This window comes from Lissotriton vulgaris, chromosome 4_1, assembly GCF_964263255.1.
Source record: "Lissotriton vulgaris chromosome 4_1, aLisVul1.2, whole genome shotgun sequence".
Taxonomy (NCBI): Eukaryota; Metazoa; Chordata; class Amphibia; order Caudata; family Salamandridae; genus Lissotriton; species Lissotriton vulgaris.
This window is the reverse complement of record NC_141691.1, coordinates 1,156,514,568-1,156,533,169: the sequence shown is the minus strand read 5'-3', so window position 1 is coordinate 1,156,533,169 and position 18,602 is coordinate 1,156,514,568.

Below are 18,602 nucleotides of genomic sequence, written 5' to 3'. Positions count from 1 at the left end.
ATGCTCTTAGCCATGTTATCCACCTCCCATTGGATAACATAGCTAAGAACTGCTCGCAAATGCGAAAAAAACCGGCCGCAATGCATGAATATCGCTGAAAAGTCAACGATATTCATGCATTATGCAGCAAATGCTCTTAGCCATGTTATCCACCTCCCATTAAATAATATGACTAAGAACTGCTCAGGGCCCCATGAGGAACGCTTTCCATTTAAAAAGGAAAAAATAACATCATAGAAAAGAATCGATTTTAAACACAGCATATAAATCAATTGTATACCTGCATTCAAGAGGAAATGACTGAAAATGTCCTTGAGAGACATGAAAGCGTTTTCTGGAATGCCCTAGCACCATTTTTTCGACATTATTAACATGGCTATGTAACTCCCATAATCAAAATTTAAATTTGCCAAGCGCAGGTGGGAGCGTATTTACAAGACACTTGCCCCATGAGGAATGCTTTCCATTTAAAAAGGAAAAAATAACATCAAAGACACTCAAATGCCTTATAAATATGACCCAAAACAACCTATGAAGCTCTAGCAGTACATATCCAGAAATGTAATTGATTTCAAAAATGGTTTTTAAAAACAACATATCTGTTTCAGCTTACATAAGAGACCATGGAATGGGCTTCATATACAACAATAACTTGAGTTACTGCATACCAGAATGCTACACCGAATATGCAATTACAATTTCTCAAAGTAACAAAATCTATTTCTATATCACTACAGACAAAGCCACAGTTTTAAAACACAGCTTTCTTCATCATTTTCTCCTTAAATCATACTATTCTCTATCTAAAATAAATAAATCTTTTCTCACCTTAGCAAATACTTTTTGAGTTTTCAAAACAGTCTCAGAAATACACCAAATTGTCTTCAGCAGAAGAAAAAGGATTCACTCCAGAGGCTGCAGCTATTGAAAGCACAGAAATACAGATATTCATTTCACATATCTCTCATATTAGCCAATCATAACTCTTCCCTCACTTTTTTCAAATCAAAACCCTTCCCCCCTCTGCCCTCTCTGCCTTTTTTCCATAGCAACGACCTCCTGGAAGACCTCTCATGTTTGCAAATTCACACAACAATGTTTCAATTGAACTCTGAACTCTCAGTGCACCTGCGTATCCAGTGCAATCTTTCATTAAAAGTTTCTTCCTTGACCATTCAAATTACATCTTTCAAAGAACACATCCATGCACCCTAACTTTCTGTTTTCAGAAATGGAAATGCACCAATCACTGCTAATTAATCATTAGCATTGGAAATCCACAGTTTTTTTTCTTTACAAACTCCTACTGTTTTAACTGCCCTTTCATTACCACACTTCATCTGACTGCAGCCCAACCTTCTCCCACCATGTTTAAGGTCTGGATTGTTGGACATAGTTACATCCACTGGGCTCAAAGGTATGCTGACAACAGAAATTTACACAACCTCAATTTACAAGATGTGGAAATTAAATGGTTGGGCCAAAGAGGATTAAAATGTCACCAATTGATACCATTGGTGAAAACCTTTATGCATTTGCCAAAACCTGACCTGTTAATAGTGCATTGTGGAGGTAATGATTTGGGCACTTTAACAGGAGTAGGTCTGGAAATGCTTTTAAAGGACACCTTTGAGCAATTAATTGCACTTTTTCCTCAAACTGCCTTGGTATATTCCAATATATGCCAAAGACAGAAATGGAGGTGGTCCAACCAATTTTGTCCACAAATTGAGAAAGCGAGGAAGCATGTAAACAAATCTGTTTCAGCTTTCATGAGAGACCATGGAATGGGCTCCCTGTACAATAATAACTTGCGTTACTACATGCAAGATATCTACAGAGGAGATGGAGTTCACTTCTCAGATGAGGGCAACAGAATTTTCATTCTGAATTTAAGACTGTGCATTGGTACCTACTTATAAGTACCTAAATGTACCATAAACCCAAAAGCTCTTCTCAGAGCTACCCTTCATCTGATCACTCACAATTAATACTTTTCTCTAACTTATTTCTGTAATTTTCAACAAACTACGCTCAAAGAGCGCTACCCGGTACGCGAACTGGAAGCTAACCGCCCAAAATTATTTAAAAAATGTTTTTTCTCCGCACATATGGTCCTCCTCAGCCACCCTCAGAAAACCTGGGGGGTCAAAATACTTGTACCGTGTCCCCTTCTACCCTTTCTGAACATTATTTAACCTCCATTTTATATCTTAATTCGACCAAAACACAAAATGGTGGACTCCCGTTACGCTTCTAGTTCGCGGACTAAACCGCTTCCCGGGAAGCGGTCCAAAAAAAAGGTGGGAAAGTAATTCACAGAAAAAGGACTGGAGACACTCTCACCAAATATAGATTAGCTTATACTACATAACAATCCCTTTCATTTTCACAAATTTGATTGAAATTCCATTTAGCCATTAAGCCTGTAGACCTCTCTAAATACCTTGAGGTAAATTACTTCACAAAACACATCTGAAGTGTTGGAATTGACAACCAATGAAAATGTTACTTTCATTTTCTACTTTTATTACCTGATATTTGATTGGTTATATACCTGAATATATATAAAGGAAGAGAAGAAAACACAGCCATTTTGACTACTACTTCTTGTTGTACATCACATTTCAATACTTACCTAAGACTTCAACTTGTTTCTGAAGGTAAGTTGTTATTTTTAAAACTGAAGTATATTGTGCACTATAACTTGATATGGTAGACTTTTTCTGATAGATATACACTATCCCTCTGTAGTAGTTATGGATTTAGATAGACTTCTCTGTTATAGTTATGAATGGAATTAGGCTTCTCTTCGTTAAATTACATACACTTTTTTATAGTCATATTTCCACTCTGATACTATACACTGCCAAAAGAAAAATTCACTGATAAAAACTGCCTATCTAAAATTAATCCCAACAGTACCCAATCTCTACTAATATATATTTTTTTATTCAAAATTTCAGGCAAAATGGAAGGCGAACAACAAGTTACATTTTCAATTGAACTGAAGGAGAGCAGCCAAGACAAAATTGATGACTTTATGGATGAAAGTAGAGACTACGAACTTCTACAATGTGTTGAAGCAGTGGACAACCTGCTTCAAAATGAAAAAAAGTTACACCCTATATTCAATTTTGACATTTCTGACAATGAAATATTAGAAAGTTTAATAAAGTATGAAACACAATCATAATAAAAAAAAAATTAAAAATAAAGAAAACAAAAAAAAACCAACAAAAACAACAAATAATTAACATACAGTATTAGAAAAGTCTATCATTCTTTTATCCTTATAGTACGCTGCCCAGAACGCTTCCCGCTTCGCGTACTAGGCGATCACCACGCAAAAATATATATATATTTTTTTTTTTTTTGCCCTGCAGGGACCTTTTACAACCTCCACATAAAACCTAGGGGGTCAGGGAGGATCTACTATGCCCCCTTATCGAAATTTCCCCCTTTGTTTTGGCCTCCTCTTGTCTCTCGATCCTACCGAGAGACAAGATGGCGGCCGCACCGGACTGTTTAGAATGTTGACAGACACCGAAAAGCCAATCAGCTTTCCGTGCGCAAAGTTCCGAAACGCGAAAAGTACGCGAACCGGATCGCTGCCCGGAGCGCTGTTACAGATATATATCTTGATTTAAACGTTAATTTCTCAAAATCCACTGAAGCACATATATTGAGACCTAGCAAAGGCACATCGGGCTAACAGTCCCTACAATTTTGCCAAGTTTCGTGGAAATCCATTCAGCCGTTCGGGCTAAAAGTGAGTCCAACCGCCCTATGGAAATTAACATGAGAAAAATGCGTTTTGGGACCCCCCTTTTTTCTCGGCCCCCCCTTGACGAACCCCCCCCAAATTTCCAGGAGCTGCTCAGAAACAAAATGTGCCATTTTCCTGAAAATTTCAGCCGATTCCGTCCACAAACGCCAAAGTTATTAGACATAGAATTTTCAGAAATCCCATAGGGAAAAAATCCTAACTATATATACCTACTGGCGACCGCCAGTAGGTAATATATATATATATATATATATTACCTACTGGCGTTCGCCAGTAGGTATATATAGTTAGGATTTTTTCCCTATGGGATTTTTGAAAATTCTATGTCTAATAACTTTGGCGTTTGTGGACGGAATCGGCTGAAATTTTCAGGAAAATGGCACATTTTGTTCCTGAGCAGCCCCTGAAAATTTGGTGGTGTTTTGTCAAGGGGGGGCCGAGAAAAAAGGGGGGTCCCAAAACGCGTTTTTCCCATTCATTTTTCCATAGGGCGGTTGGACTCACTTTTAGCTCGAACGGCTGAATGGATTTGCACGAAACTTGGCAAAATTGTAGGGACTGTTAGCCCGATGTGCCTTTGCTAGGTCTCAATATATGTGCTCCAGTAGTTTTTGAGAAATTAACGTTCAAAACAAGATATATATCTGTAACAGCGCTCCGGGCAGCGATCCGGTCCGCTTACTTTTCGCGAAACGGAACTTTGCGCGCAGAAAGCTGATTGGCTCTCCGGTGTCTGTCAACATTCTAAACAGTCCGGAGCGGCCGCCATCTTATCTCTCGGTAGGATCGAGAGAGAAGAAGGTGAAAAACGAAGGGGGAATTTATTGAAAGGGGGCAAGGTATACCCCTCTTGACCCCCTAGGAATGTTGTTGGGGTTATTAAAGGGTCCCGTGGGGAAAATAAAAAAAAAAAGATTTTTCACGGTAGAAGCGCTTCACGGGCCGCGAACTGGGTCGCAAACTGGTAGCGAAACAAGAATTCGCCATTTTGTGCTTCGTTTTAATTGTTTAGAGACAAAAATTATCGGCGCACATCGGCCACAATGCATGAATATCGCTGAAAAGTCAGCGATATTCATGCATTATCCAGCAAATGCTCTTAGCCATGTTATCCACCTTCCATTGGATAACATGGCTAAAAACTGCTCTGTGCGTGAGCTTTTTTTTTTTTTTTTTGCTGCGTGACGTGTGTTAACGTTCGATTCGATGGAAATCAGGAAGTGTTGACCACCATTTTGTCACTGCAAGTAAATATTTTGTTATAAATGAATCCTTATTGATAAACATTGTCTGCACCATCTTGCGTTTTTGTCCAATGCCACAATTTTGTCGTGCACGGCAGCCATTTTAGATGCCTTGACCAGGGCCACTCTCTGCATGCCGCCGATCCTCAGCATGGCTCCCCACCCTCGCAAGCATCTCCCCCACGCACTGGTCACCCCCGCTCTTTCTCTCATGCATGGGCCATATACTTCCCCCCATCTGCGCTGCTCTTCTCTGAGAATCACACCCTGTGCCCGCCCGACACCTCCCTTTCACCCTATTCACTACCGCACCCTCTGACACTCCTCTTCCTCTGTGTCCGATTGTCCAGGCCGGACCTAGGCTATCACCTAGCCCTGCGGATGTAGTTTATGGCCCCAGCTGTAGAGTATCCAGACATGACAACCCTCCCGATTCAGGCGTGAGACTACTGATTTCAGTGCTAGTCTCCCGCCTCCCGATTCCTGCAAGCAAAAACCCGGGGGCATATTACCAACAACTAGCGATAATTTTTGTCTCTAACTTGTTTAGAGACAAAAATTATCGCCGCACATCGGCGAATTTTATCGCACATAAACCTTGCTATTAGCAAGGTTTATCGCAAATGCGATAAAAAACGGCCGCAATGCATGAATATCGTTGAAAAGTCAGCGATATTCATGCATTATCCAGCAAATGCTCTTAGCCATGTTATCCACTTCCCATTGGATAACATGGCTAAAACTGCTTAGGGCAGGTGTTAGGTTTTGGAGATATTCGCGCTTAGCGCGAATATCTCCAAAAGTTGGTAATAGGAGATAGCGATGGTTAGGGACTGTTTCCAGTCGCTAAAATCTTGGCACGCCCACTTTGCATGTCATTAGTGATAAATATCACTGATATGCAAAGCGGGGCCCAAGATGGTCGCTATCTCCTTTTAGCTGTCACTAACTGGTGTTAGCGACAGCTTGGTAATAGGGAGATCATTTTATCTCTTTTTTTTTTGGCTTTTAAAGCCCAAAAAGCGGAAATAAACCCCCTTGATAATATGCCCCATGATTTCTCGGGGGTTTCAGCTGACAGGGCTTGGTATTGTGTTACGTGCTAATTTTTCCAGGAAACGTCAGAGGGTCGATGCAGGGGTTCTAGAAGGGGTGATAAACCATTTAAGCCTCATGAACAAGCGCATGGTCTTTTAAAGATTTGTGAAGTACTCGGGCGGCGGTGTGTGTGTGCCCTCTTTCAGGAGCGGGCGGGGGAGGCACTGCCAGCAACTTGCCAGGCCAGGCAGTGTTCAACACGTGCATCACCCTTTCTCTGCCTGCTATTGCGCTCCATGCTTCGGAAAGGTAAGAAAAAGAACGTGCATTTGAGTTTGAAATGTCCGATCTTGTAGCAGTACACTTGCAAAGCCCACACATGACAATAACCCGATTCAAGGCCCCATTCACCCGATTTTTTAAACATATATAGCACTCCAACAAAGTTAGATTTTAAAACTTTATTAACATTTAACTATAATGAACGGAACAAAAACTGTAAAAACATTTAAACATTTTTCACCCAAAAAAGCAACAATGGTCAGAAGCTGTCTTTTGTGCGAATAGTCCCAAGGCAGCACAACGTGCAGAGTTCTGGACGGCACCCAGGTGATGTCGCCTGGGTGCCGCACTGGTTTTGGGATCCTACAATGCTGCTCCGAAAATTGGCGTGGGGCGTCCCGGGTGGTGCGGGTGGAGGCCTCGTCAGTAGCGGTCTGTTGTGCGAATAGTCCCAAGGCAGCAGAACGCGCTGAGATGTTGATGGCACCCAGGTGATGTCCAGTAAACTGCCGCACTGGTTTTGGTATCCTACAATGCTGCTCCGAAAATTGGCGTGCGGCGGCCCGGGGGGGGGGGGCGTGGGGGAGGCGGCGTGAACGGGCCTCCCCAGGTGGCGGCCATTCAGCTGAGTTGCGCCCGCTCTTGCGGCTACAGCGTCTCGCTCACCATGTTGTTGAGTTGCTCCCACTCTTGCAGTGCAGCGATAGGCGGCTGCCACATGACTCTTAAAATGGTGGACGGCTCTTCGGTTTTGGGCCTGGTCCACTGAAATGGCCCTGGGACACCTTGGAACTCGGACGCTTGCCTGCTAGGGCTTGGGCTCCATTCTCGAAAAGCGTCCCCTCAGCCGTGAAGATTCTACAAAAGTCTTGGGGGCCCCCGACTCCCGCAGGCTTCCGGTGGGGAGCGGCTGCCATGATTGCTCGTGGAATGACCACGACGGAGCCACGAGATGGTGGTGCTCTCATGCTGACGCCAGCTTCAGTCTGAATGATCCAGAAACAAGGTGGGGCTTTCATCGTTTGGGAAAAAAAAATGTTCTAAACCAATGAAAAGTGTTATTTTTAGGTCATATGACCAAGCCTTCCATCTTTAGGAAACCAAAAGTAAAATGAACCAATGAAAAGTTTTATAAACAAGTCACATGACCTGTTCTGCGGCATAGGGCTACAAAAAGCGTAGAAAATCCGTTGGCACGTGAGGCGGCGTCAGTAGCGGACCGATGTGCGAATAGGCCGAAGGCAGCACAACGCGTCGAGATCCGGATGGCACCGAGGTGGTGTCCAGCAAATTGCCGCACTGGTGTGGCCATCCTACAATGCTGCGCCGAAAGACGGCGTGTCCAGCTGAGTTGCGGTCACTCTTGCGGTACAGTGACTCGAACGCGCCGAGATCCGGATGGCACCGAGGTGGTGTCCAGCAAATTGCCGCACTGGTGTGGCCATCCTACAATGCTGCGCCGAAAGACGGCGTGTCCAGCTGAGTTGCGGTCACTCTTGCGGTACAGTGACTCGAACGCGCCGAGATCCGGATGGCACCGAGGTGGTGTCCAGCAAGTTGCCGCACTGGTGTGGCCATCCTACAATGCTGCGCCGAAAGTCGGCGTGGGGTGCCCCGTTGGCTTATGAGGTGATGTCAGTAGTGGACCGATGTGTGAATAGGTCGGAACCAGCACAAGGCTCCAAGATCCGAATGGCAAGTCCTGGATGTTGAGTGCCATAGTTGAGAGTTCTGAGCAGTGCTTGTAAGACTGTCTGAAGCTCATTTGCACCTGCTGCAGCTTCACTATTGCCCTGGTGTGGCCAAAGGTCGCACATGACATAGGCGGCCGGCTCCCGAGGTCCGGCGGAACTTTTTGCCTTTTCCTTTCTGCTTCTTTTCCTACAATCCGTTTCATCTGAAGACACGACCAGGTCCCTGAATGTGTGCAGGGGGACGCTATTGATTGAATGAAAATGGCGGCTTGACACAAAGCTGACTCAAGTGTTGCTGTTGATGCTATACAGACAAAAATTGGTTTTCAGTTTGTACATTCTTCAGGATTTTTTTTCCATCCAAGTCTGATTGAGAGTTTGTAGAAAAATGGCTTCAGATTTTCCACATACTACTCTTCAACATTCTTCCTAAATGTAACAATGTGAAACTCACTAGGAGAACGGCTGTTTCTGTTTCCTTTCAAAATGCTGCCAACAATATTTTCTGAATGGAAGACACCATCTTGTAGCATAAAGGGCCAAAAGGGGTTCTGGTCTGGCCGATGGTTGGTGGAGACATTTTGACTATATCTTGGACCTGCCCGGACTCGCCCAAAATGGCGCCGGTATAAATGGGACTCATAACTCCTTGCCCGCAAATGTATATCTAGAAAATGTTATTGTAAGTGGCCCTGTCTTATTTTAATTACAAAATGTACATCCACCGATTCCGCAACTGTTAGACACCTTAGTTCTTGCAACCTAATGGCCCGCTCGTTACGTTCCTCTACAGTGTAAATGTCTCCTCATCATATACGATTTCAGTTTGCTCCGTGGCCGGCCCACGTGGTTATAGGCCCGTATTTGTATACTGACATTTTCACAATAAAGGTTTTTAAAACAAAACACGGTAGTAGTATTTACATTGGTAAAGTTTTTACTTTTAGTCACTGTTTTCGAATCAGTAAAAGGCAAGTGAAATAAAGCAGTCCAATTACATGACGGATAAAAGGTATAATATGTAGGAACGCAGTAAAGATAAATGGTCAAGGGCAGTTGTGTTTTCCACTCCTGCAACATAAAGTGATCGATAAGAATTTGATAATCAGGCGTATCGGCGACTAAGACAGCAGGCCGAGTATCTTTTACTCAACGGCTCCGTCATGGAACGAAGAAACGCCCTTTTTCTCGAAAAAGGAATATATTTTACTTGCAGGACAGTTGTACATTTTCCGGGAAAGTACATTAGCCTGGAATATTATAACATATGTTTTAAAAAAAATAATGTTCGAAAACAATAAAAAGCGTAATTTTTAGGTCATATGACCAAGCTTTTCATCATTAAAATAACAAAAGTAAAATGAACCAATGAAAAGTTTTATTAACAAGTCACATGACCTGTTATGCTTACGTTACGCGCTGCGCGCCGCGCCTCGGATCACTTCCGGGTGCGCTAACGCGGCGTGTCATAAAACGCATTACGCGACAACGTAGGTCAAGAATATAGTCAAAATGTCTCCACCAACCAGCGTTCGGAACACAACCCCTTTCAGTAGTCCAAAAAGTTCTGTTAAATGACAACAGAGGGGACAGGCAACAAGAACCATCAGTCAAAGAGGGGAGGGCAAGTTCTTTTCTTCCGGGTCATGTTGGGGCGCTAACGGAACTGATCGAATTGGTAGTCTACAGTGTTTCTGGATGTTTCAGACTAAAGCTGGCGTCAGCATGAGAGCACTTCCATCTCGTAGCTCCGTCGTGGCCATTCCACGAGCAGACATGGCAGCCGCTCCCCACCAGAAGCCTGCGGGAGTCGGAGGCCCCCAAGACTTTTGTAGAATCTTCACGGCTGAGGGGACGCTTTCGAGAATGGGACCCAAGCCCTAGCAGACAAGCGTCCGAGTTCAAAGGTGTCCCAGGGCCATTTCAGTGGACCAGGCCCAAAACCGAAGAGCCGGCCGCCATTTTGAGAGTCCTGTGGCAGCCGCCTATCGCTGCACCCCAAGAGTGGGAGCAACTCAACTACATGATGAGCGAGACGCTGTAGTCGCAAGAGCGGGCGGTAAACAGCTGAATGGCGGAAGAGGCACAGTGTAGCAAAAGCGGGCGGAATGGCAACTGAAACGGTAAAGGGGCGCCCCACTACAGCTTGTCTTCAGGTCAAACGGATTGTGGGACAAGGTCCAGAATTGAAAAGTCATCAAAAGGCAAAAAGTTCCGCCGGACCCCGGGAGCCGGCCGCCTATGTCGGGGGCGATCTCAGGCTATACCAGTGCTATAAGACTTGGGGAGGGTGTCGGAGCCAAGCGTCTTCTCCGAGTCCGTGCCATCACACCGTCCCTCGGGGGCCTCCGTCAAGCGGTTTAGGGAGGTACCATATAACATTGTTTTCAAATGCAGTCAGGTCCACAAACGACCCTCACTTACTTTGAGAATAGTGAAGCTGCAGTAGGTGGAAATAAGCTTCAGACAGTCTTACAAGCACTGCTTTTGTAAACATTTTTTGTTTTTTTTGTATTTTTGCACAGTTTTATATATTTTTTTTTGTTTTTGATGGAGGGGAAACAACAAAGCACAGGCATTGAAAAAGGCTCAAACTCAGAACTCTGAACTATGGCACCCAACATCCAGGAGCTTGCCATCCGGATCTTGGAGCCTTGTGCTGCTTTCGACCTATTCACACATCGGTCCACTACTGACATCATCCTATAAACCAACGTTATGTAAATAGTTTTTTAATAAAATGTTTTACCCTGTTTCTTTGCTGGTGTGTTGTCTATATTTTTAATATTTGCATAGGGTTTGTCGTTATTTTGTGCGGGATGGGTGATGGAGCCGAGCTGTCTTGCAGCCCTCATGGTGTGGAGCTCAGTTCATCTCACTATTTTCGTATTTCTCATGAAGGGTTGTTTATAATATTTCTATTTTAGCGAGGTCAAAAAAAGATCCAATTAGTGGCGTACTGATTTTGCTCGATTACTTTTATTTTTTTACACGATTTTTCCCGATCTGCAAAGACTAAACAGAGTATTGCGACTTTGTGCTTGTTTGTAAATAGAGAATGAACCAAAGAGAATCAATTGTAAAACAGTAAATGCTTGGATAATAATCAATCAAATGGAGAGACAAGCAGGCACGACGGATTACAACGGGGGCAAAGGCCTGCGTTAACTACCGTTCACTATCTGCAAAGAGAGAGTACTACTAAGAGAAAAGAGGGGAGGGGGGGGCAGCGTTCAAAGCACATCAGCGTGCATAAATACGAAAATGTTTTTATCTATCACGTACTTGACATTTTAAAGCTTTTCATATTTGCTATTAAAAAACCAATGAAATTCACAGAAAAAACCATAGGTTATAGTGGATATATAGTTAGGAATTTGCATTTACAAAACCTTGAAAATTCAATGAAAAAACCATTGGTTTTAGGCCATATATAGTTAGGGATTTGCATTTACAAAACCTTATTTTACTCGCATAAAACCATTGAAATTCCATATATAGTTATAAGCGCTAACTATATATCGCGCACCCGCAATCCACTGCTGATGATGTCACATATTACATCATTCATGACATGGTTAGTGACATCACTGATGACATCACTGATGACATCTCAAATGACATCACTGATGACATCACTGAAAACATCTCATTTGACATGACTGATAACATCACTGATGATATCATTCATGTGATAATACCATGAACCTCTTCAGACTCTAATATAACCTTAGATACAATCAGTGTAAACAGACAGTCACAGACTGTCACTCATCCATGGAGTTACTCACACACCTAGTCAGTTATGCCAAAAATCAATCACACCTCCATTTTCTCAACTATACAGTTATACACACCTTACTTATTCAAACATATACTAACACATATTTACTTTACTCTCTTATACAATCTCTGATACATGTTCACAATGATCCATACAGCCACTCACACATTTACTGGCTCTTATGCACAGTTATTTATAGATGTCAACTCTCACATGTACTGTGTTTTACATATGTACTTAATTTGACATGTAGCACTGAGATATCCATTCACTCACTAATACACTCATGCACAGTCAACCGCCAAAAACAGCAGTTTGCACATGCACTTTTGAATCTATACATATAGTGAATCAACTACTCACACATCTATGTACAGAGTCACACACCTCCCAGCCACCCATACACACACACTCAGTTTCCCATACAAATACTTGGACAACCAATCAATAACCCATACCGTTACTCATATAGCTACTGATCAACATATGCAGCAGTTTGTAGAACAACAGATATAATGATGCACAAATTAAAACAGTTTAGTCACTAACCCATGCACTCAGTGAGACACATTTAATCACTCACTCAATCAGTCAGTCATGCACCTAGTAAATCCTTCATCCAGACACTTATATATCCACTCATTCTTCAATATGTAAAACATATTTTAACTTTACAGAAACATACAGTCACTGGATGTTGTCATCAGTGATGTCATCAGTGATGTCATTTGAGATGTCATCAGTGATGTCATCAGTGATGTCACTAACCATGTCATGAATGATGTAATATGTGACATCATCAGCAGTGGATTGCGGGTGCGCGATATATAGTTAGCGCTTATAACTATATATGGAATTTCAATGGTTTTATGCGAGTAAAATAAGGTTTTGTAAATGCAAATCCCTAACTATATATGGCCTAAAACCAATGGTTTTTTCATTGAATTTTCAAGGTTTTGTAAATGCAAATTCCTAACTATATATCCACTATAACCTATGGTTTTTTCTGTGAATATATATATATATATATATATATATATATATATATATATATCACCTACTGGCAGTCGCCAGTAGGTAGTTATAGTTAGGATTTTTTTCAATGCAAAATCTCAACATTCTATTGTGAATAACTTTGGCGCCGGTTGAGGAATCTGCCTGAAAATTTCCTCAGATTTGTCTAGCGGCGCTCCGGTCCGTCCCTGAAAGATTGGTGGGGATTTATCAAGAGGGGGCCGAGATAAAAGGGGGGTCCCAAAACGTGTTTTCCCCATGTTAATTTCCATAGGGCGGTCAAACTCACTTTTAGCACGAACGGCTGAATGGATTTCCACCAAACTTGGCAAAATTGTAGGGACTGGTAGCCCGATATGCCTTTGCTAGGTCTCAAGAAATGTGCTCTAGAGGATTTTGAGTAATTTAGGTTAAAAAAAAAATATATATCTATAGGCGCGCCCCGGTACGCGCACCGGGGAGCGCACCGGGTGCGCTACGCGACTTGCGCTTGGAAAGCTGATTGGCTCTCGGGTGTCTGTAAACATTCGAAACAGTCCGGAGCGGCCGCCATCTTGTGTCTTGGTAAGATCGAGACACAAGAGGTGGCAAAAACAAAGGGGGAAATGACCATAAGGGAGCAGAGTAGACCCCCTAGGTTTGATGTGGGGGCTATAAAAGGGCCCGCTGGAAAAAAAAATTATATATTTTTTCGATTTGCGCAGGGGGAGTGCCCGGTACGCGCACCGGGGAGCGGACCGGGGAGTGTAGCATGGGGAAAACCCAGTTTATTCACTGCGTCATCTCTACGACCCTTTCTTGCGTGAATACGCCCCTTTTGCATACATTACACCTGACGTAGGTATAATGTGGCGCAGGGGTTTACAAAGTGACACATCTACCTAGATGCGTCACTTTGTAAATATGACTCAAAAAGGTGCATTTTTTACAGCACTGGTGCGTCACAAAAAGTGACGTACCGGTGGCGTAAAAGTGACGCATGGCCTTATAAATGAGGCCTTCAGTCTTCTACTCATGCGTCATATTAAATATATGATGTATTATGTCGCAAGTACTTACAGATACGTCAGTATGGTCTATGGTATGGTATATATATATATATTCACTTAAAAAACCATAGGTTTCACACCAGTTATAGTTAGCTGGAAATTTTACTGACATAAAACCATTGAAATTCCCACGTTATAGTTAGTTGGACTCACTATAACTTGCGCGACTGCAATGCACTGCTGATGACGTCACATATTACATCACTCATGACATGGTCAGTGACATCACTCATGACATCACTAATGACACCATCCAGTGAATGTGTGTCTTTCTGAAAAATAAATATGTTTTATATATGTATATGTAAAGATCGATGGAAGAATAAATGTTTAAATAAGTGTCTTAATGGATGTTTTTAAAAAAAAATTGATTGGTTAACTGGCTTATTAAGTGTATCTTAGTGAATACATATATTAGCGAGTAACTTTTAAATCTTGAAATATATGTATCAGTGTTTCACTTTGTGTATAAGTGGCTGCATGGGTTGGTGACTGACTCACTGTTTGTATGTGTTTTGAAGACACCATATGTGTAGGATTGTAAGGGTGGATGAGTGTGTATATGTGTGTGTTAGTGAGTGTATGACTGTCTCACTAGTGTCTTTATTAGTAACAACATATGTTTTCATCTAGTATATGTGAGTATTGATGTATATAAGTAAGTATATGTGAGAGTGAGAGATTGTAAGAGTTCCTGTTTAAATAAGTATGTGTTTCTTTAAGTGATTGTTTATGAGAGTAAGTATGTGTAAGTTTCCTTAGAAGTAATGTGCTAGTGTGTGTATACTTGTATATGCAAATAAATGGATGTTCAATAGTTTATTTGCATGTGTCAGTATGTGTGCGAGTAACTTTTGGATGACTGTCGGTGTGTAACAGGATGTATATGTGTATCACTACATATGATGAGTGAGTATATGTATGAGTGACTATATAGAACTGTTGCTGAATGAGTGGATGTGTATATAGATGGTGGAATTACTGAATTGGTTGTTGTATCTGGTATGGGTATCTCCATTTTTTTGAAAATGTTAGTTTCTATTTTTGAATATGTGTTTCACAGGTTACATTACACTGAAAGGAGGTCTGTCAGTCTGTCACAAGGATGGTGTCATCAGTGATGTCATGAGTGATGTCACTGACCATGTCACGAGTGATGTAATATGTGACATCATCAGCAGTGCATTGCAGGCGCGCAAGTTATAATAAGTACAACCAACTATAACGTGGGAATTTCAATGTTTTTATGTCAGTAAAATTTCCAGCTAACTATAACTGGTGTGAAACCTATGGTTTTTTCAGTGAATTTAATAGTTTTTTTTTAAATGCTAATTCCTAACTATAACTGGTGTGAAACCTCTGTTTTTTTCAGTGAATTTCATAGGTTTTTTAAATGCTAATTCCTAACTATAACTGGTGTGAAACCTATGGTTTTTTCAGTGAATTTCATAGGTTTTTTAAATGCTAATTCCTAACTATATATAGGGCCTCAAACCTCTGAAGTGTAATATTTTTATAATGAATCCTATATTGTATATTTATAAAATACGATTTTTTTTTTTTTTGCCCTGGAGCGCTCCGGTGCGCGCCCCGGTGTGCGCACCGGAAAGCGCAGTTTTTCGGCGCGCCCCGCGGCGCGCACCGGTTAGCGTCCCGTTAGCGCTATTGCCGCGAACGAAAACATCATTGTGACGTATCGCGTAGCAGCGCCCGCGTGATACGCATGGCGTAAGCACACCCGCAAGCACTCGAGCGAATATGATCATGCAACGTAAACATCCGACGCGCTTACGCAACGCGACCCGGGGCGCGCTACCGGGCACGCCCGGGGGCGCATCGCGTAAGCGTGTCAGGTCATGTGACCTGAAAATAACACTTATCATTGGTTCAGGACAGTTTTTTTTCCAAATGATGAAATACCCCACCTTTTTTCCTTATTCTGACTTTGTCCTTTGACTGAGGAACACCTGTTTCAACATCTTTGAGAAATATTTTGTACTTTAAATTGGCTACAGTAGCAGCAGCAGATGGAGCATCTGCACCACCACCACCACCACCAAGAGGACCACCACAACATTACATTGGTGGTCAAGAAGAGGAGGAGGAGGAGGAAGAGGAGGCGGAGGAGGTGAGAAGGTGGCTGCAAGAAGACAATACCCATACAAGCCAAGGATGCATATTGTATGGGAGTTTTTTTCTATCCCAGAGGGCAAGAAGAAAGTCAATGCGCCCAAGGTGACTTGCTTTATCTGTGGCATGGAACTTTCAAGGGGGAACCCGAACAAAAAATATTCTTTTGGTAATAATACCATGATTAGACACATGCAGCGCAAGCATCCGAAAAACTATTCTGCTACAGAGATGAGAGAACTGGCCAGTAACCCTCCCCAATCTTCAACCACCACCTCCAAAAGAAAGCAACCCACTCCATCGGGAGCAGAGACAAGGGAGACGATCCCTTGCATACAACCACGGTTTGGGGAATTCAGAATTACATGTATTTTTTGTGGTAAGACCATCTCCTATGGTGAACAGAGCATAAAGCTCATCCTCCTTGCTGGTGACAACCACAATTGCCCCAAAAAACCCTAATTTTTTCCTTTTTTTTTTTTGCTCCAGTTGAGCCATTTTCAATTCCCAGTTTTTTGTTTCTCAACATAAAAATAACAAAAAACATATAAAATAGTTCATAAAAGCCAAAAAAGTACAAAATGTTCAAAAAACATTAAAAGAATATAAAACAACAAAAAGAAGAAAAAAAACAGTTCTTTTTAGAACTACCTCCAATTTATAAAAAAAGGCTACATTTTTTAAAAACTCTGTCATTCTTTTTTCCCCATGGTACGCTCCCAGGTACGCTCCCCGAGGTGCGTACCAGGGTCTCCCCCTGCACAAATCAAAAAAAAAAGGTAAATTTTTTTTTTACCCGCGGCGCCCTTTTATGGCCCCCACATCAAACCAAGGAGATCAGGGGGGTCTACTCTGCCCCCTTATGGTCATTTCCCCCTTTGTTTTTGCCTCCTCTTGTGTCTCGATCTTACCGAGACAGAGGATGGCGGCCGCTCCGGACTGTTTCGAATGTTTACAGACACCCAAGAGCCAATCAGCTTTCCGCGCGCAAGTCGCGTAGCGCGCCCAGAGCGCTCCCTGGTGCCCGTACCGGAGCGCGGCCAAAGATATATATATTTTTTTGAACCTAAATTACTCAAAATCCACTGGAGCACATATCTTGAGACATAGCAAAGGCACATCGGGCTACCAGTCCCTACAATTTTGCCAAGTTTGGTGGAAATCCATTCAGCCGTTCGGGCTAAAAGTGCATGCCAACGTGTAAAAAAGTTTGAAATTAACAATTTCATAAATTCATCAGAAACAGATACAACCTATCAAATAATTGGAGTTAATACATTTAGCAAATTCATTATTTACAAATTTCAAATTTCAGAAGTTGAAAGAACAATAGATTTTAGCCCAAGTGTGAAGCTAATTCTTCATGATTTTTTAAACCCAGTGGACTCTTAGTTTGAAGATCAATAATGTAACGAGATTCTAAACGTCTTAACTTTTGGAAGCAATCTTTCCCCCTTGGATGTACGGGTATATGGTCCAGACAATAATAAGACAATAGGTCCCTATTGTGCCCATGAACGTTGATAAAATGTCTGGCGACAGGATACGCTTCATCAACATTATTGATCGCACGCATATGTTCTAATATGCGGAGTTTTTCTGGATTTATTGTACTGACAATATATTGCAGCCCACAAGGGCATATTAAACAGTAGATTACATATGGGGTCGAGCAGGTTATAAATGTATTTATTTTTCTGGGTTTGCGAATGCCTGGAATTTTGTAACTCAAAGTTCGTTTGCTCATTTTGCAGGCTTTGCACCTGCCACAAGGATAAAAACCCTTCAATGATTGTAATTTCTTGGGTGTAATGATTTCTGTGGCTTGGTGGCTGTGCACCAAATGATCTTTTAAAGATCTCGCTTTACGAAAAGTGATTTGCGGATTGGCAGGCAGATCCTCTTTATTACTGGTATCAGTTAATAAGATACTCCAGTTTTTTTTCAAGATCCTTTTCAAATCGCCTGCATGACCGGAGAACGTGGTTATTAGTCTAAAACTCTTATTCTCTGCGATTATTCTTGGTTTAGTTTTTAAGAGCTCATCACGTTTTAAGTTGTTAACTCTATTTAAGGCTTGTTGCAAAGCCCCTTCACTATATCCTCGAGCCCTGAAGCGTTCCATAATGTATATGGCTGACTTCTGGAATTCTTTAATATCTGAGTTTTTTCTTTTTAGTCTTAATAGCTCACCATATGGAATGTTATCGATGAGTTTTTTGGGGTGGTTGCTAGTGGCAAATAGAGTAGAGTTACCTTCTGTTGTTTTTCAAAACAATTTAGTTTGTAATTGTCCCTCTTGGATATAAACAGTTAAATCCAAACAGTTCACACTCGATTCGCTAATTTCTCCACTGAACCTCAAATGCACCTCATTGTCATTTAGCATTTCCACATAGATTTCAGCTTCTTCAATTGATCCATTAAAAATAATAAAAAGATCATCTATGTAACGATGCCATGTTATGACCCTCCTGAACCAACTGTCATTGGCGTCCTCCCAGGCCACCTGCTCCTCCCACCAGCCCACCAATAAATTCGCGAAACTGGGGGTGGAGCAAGCACCCATGGCCACCC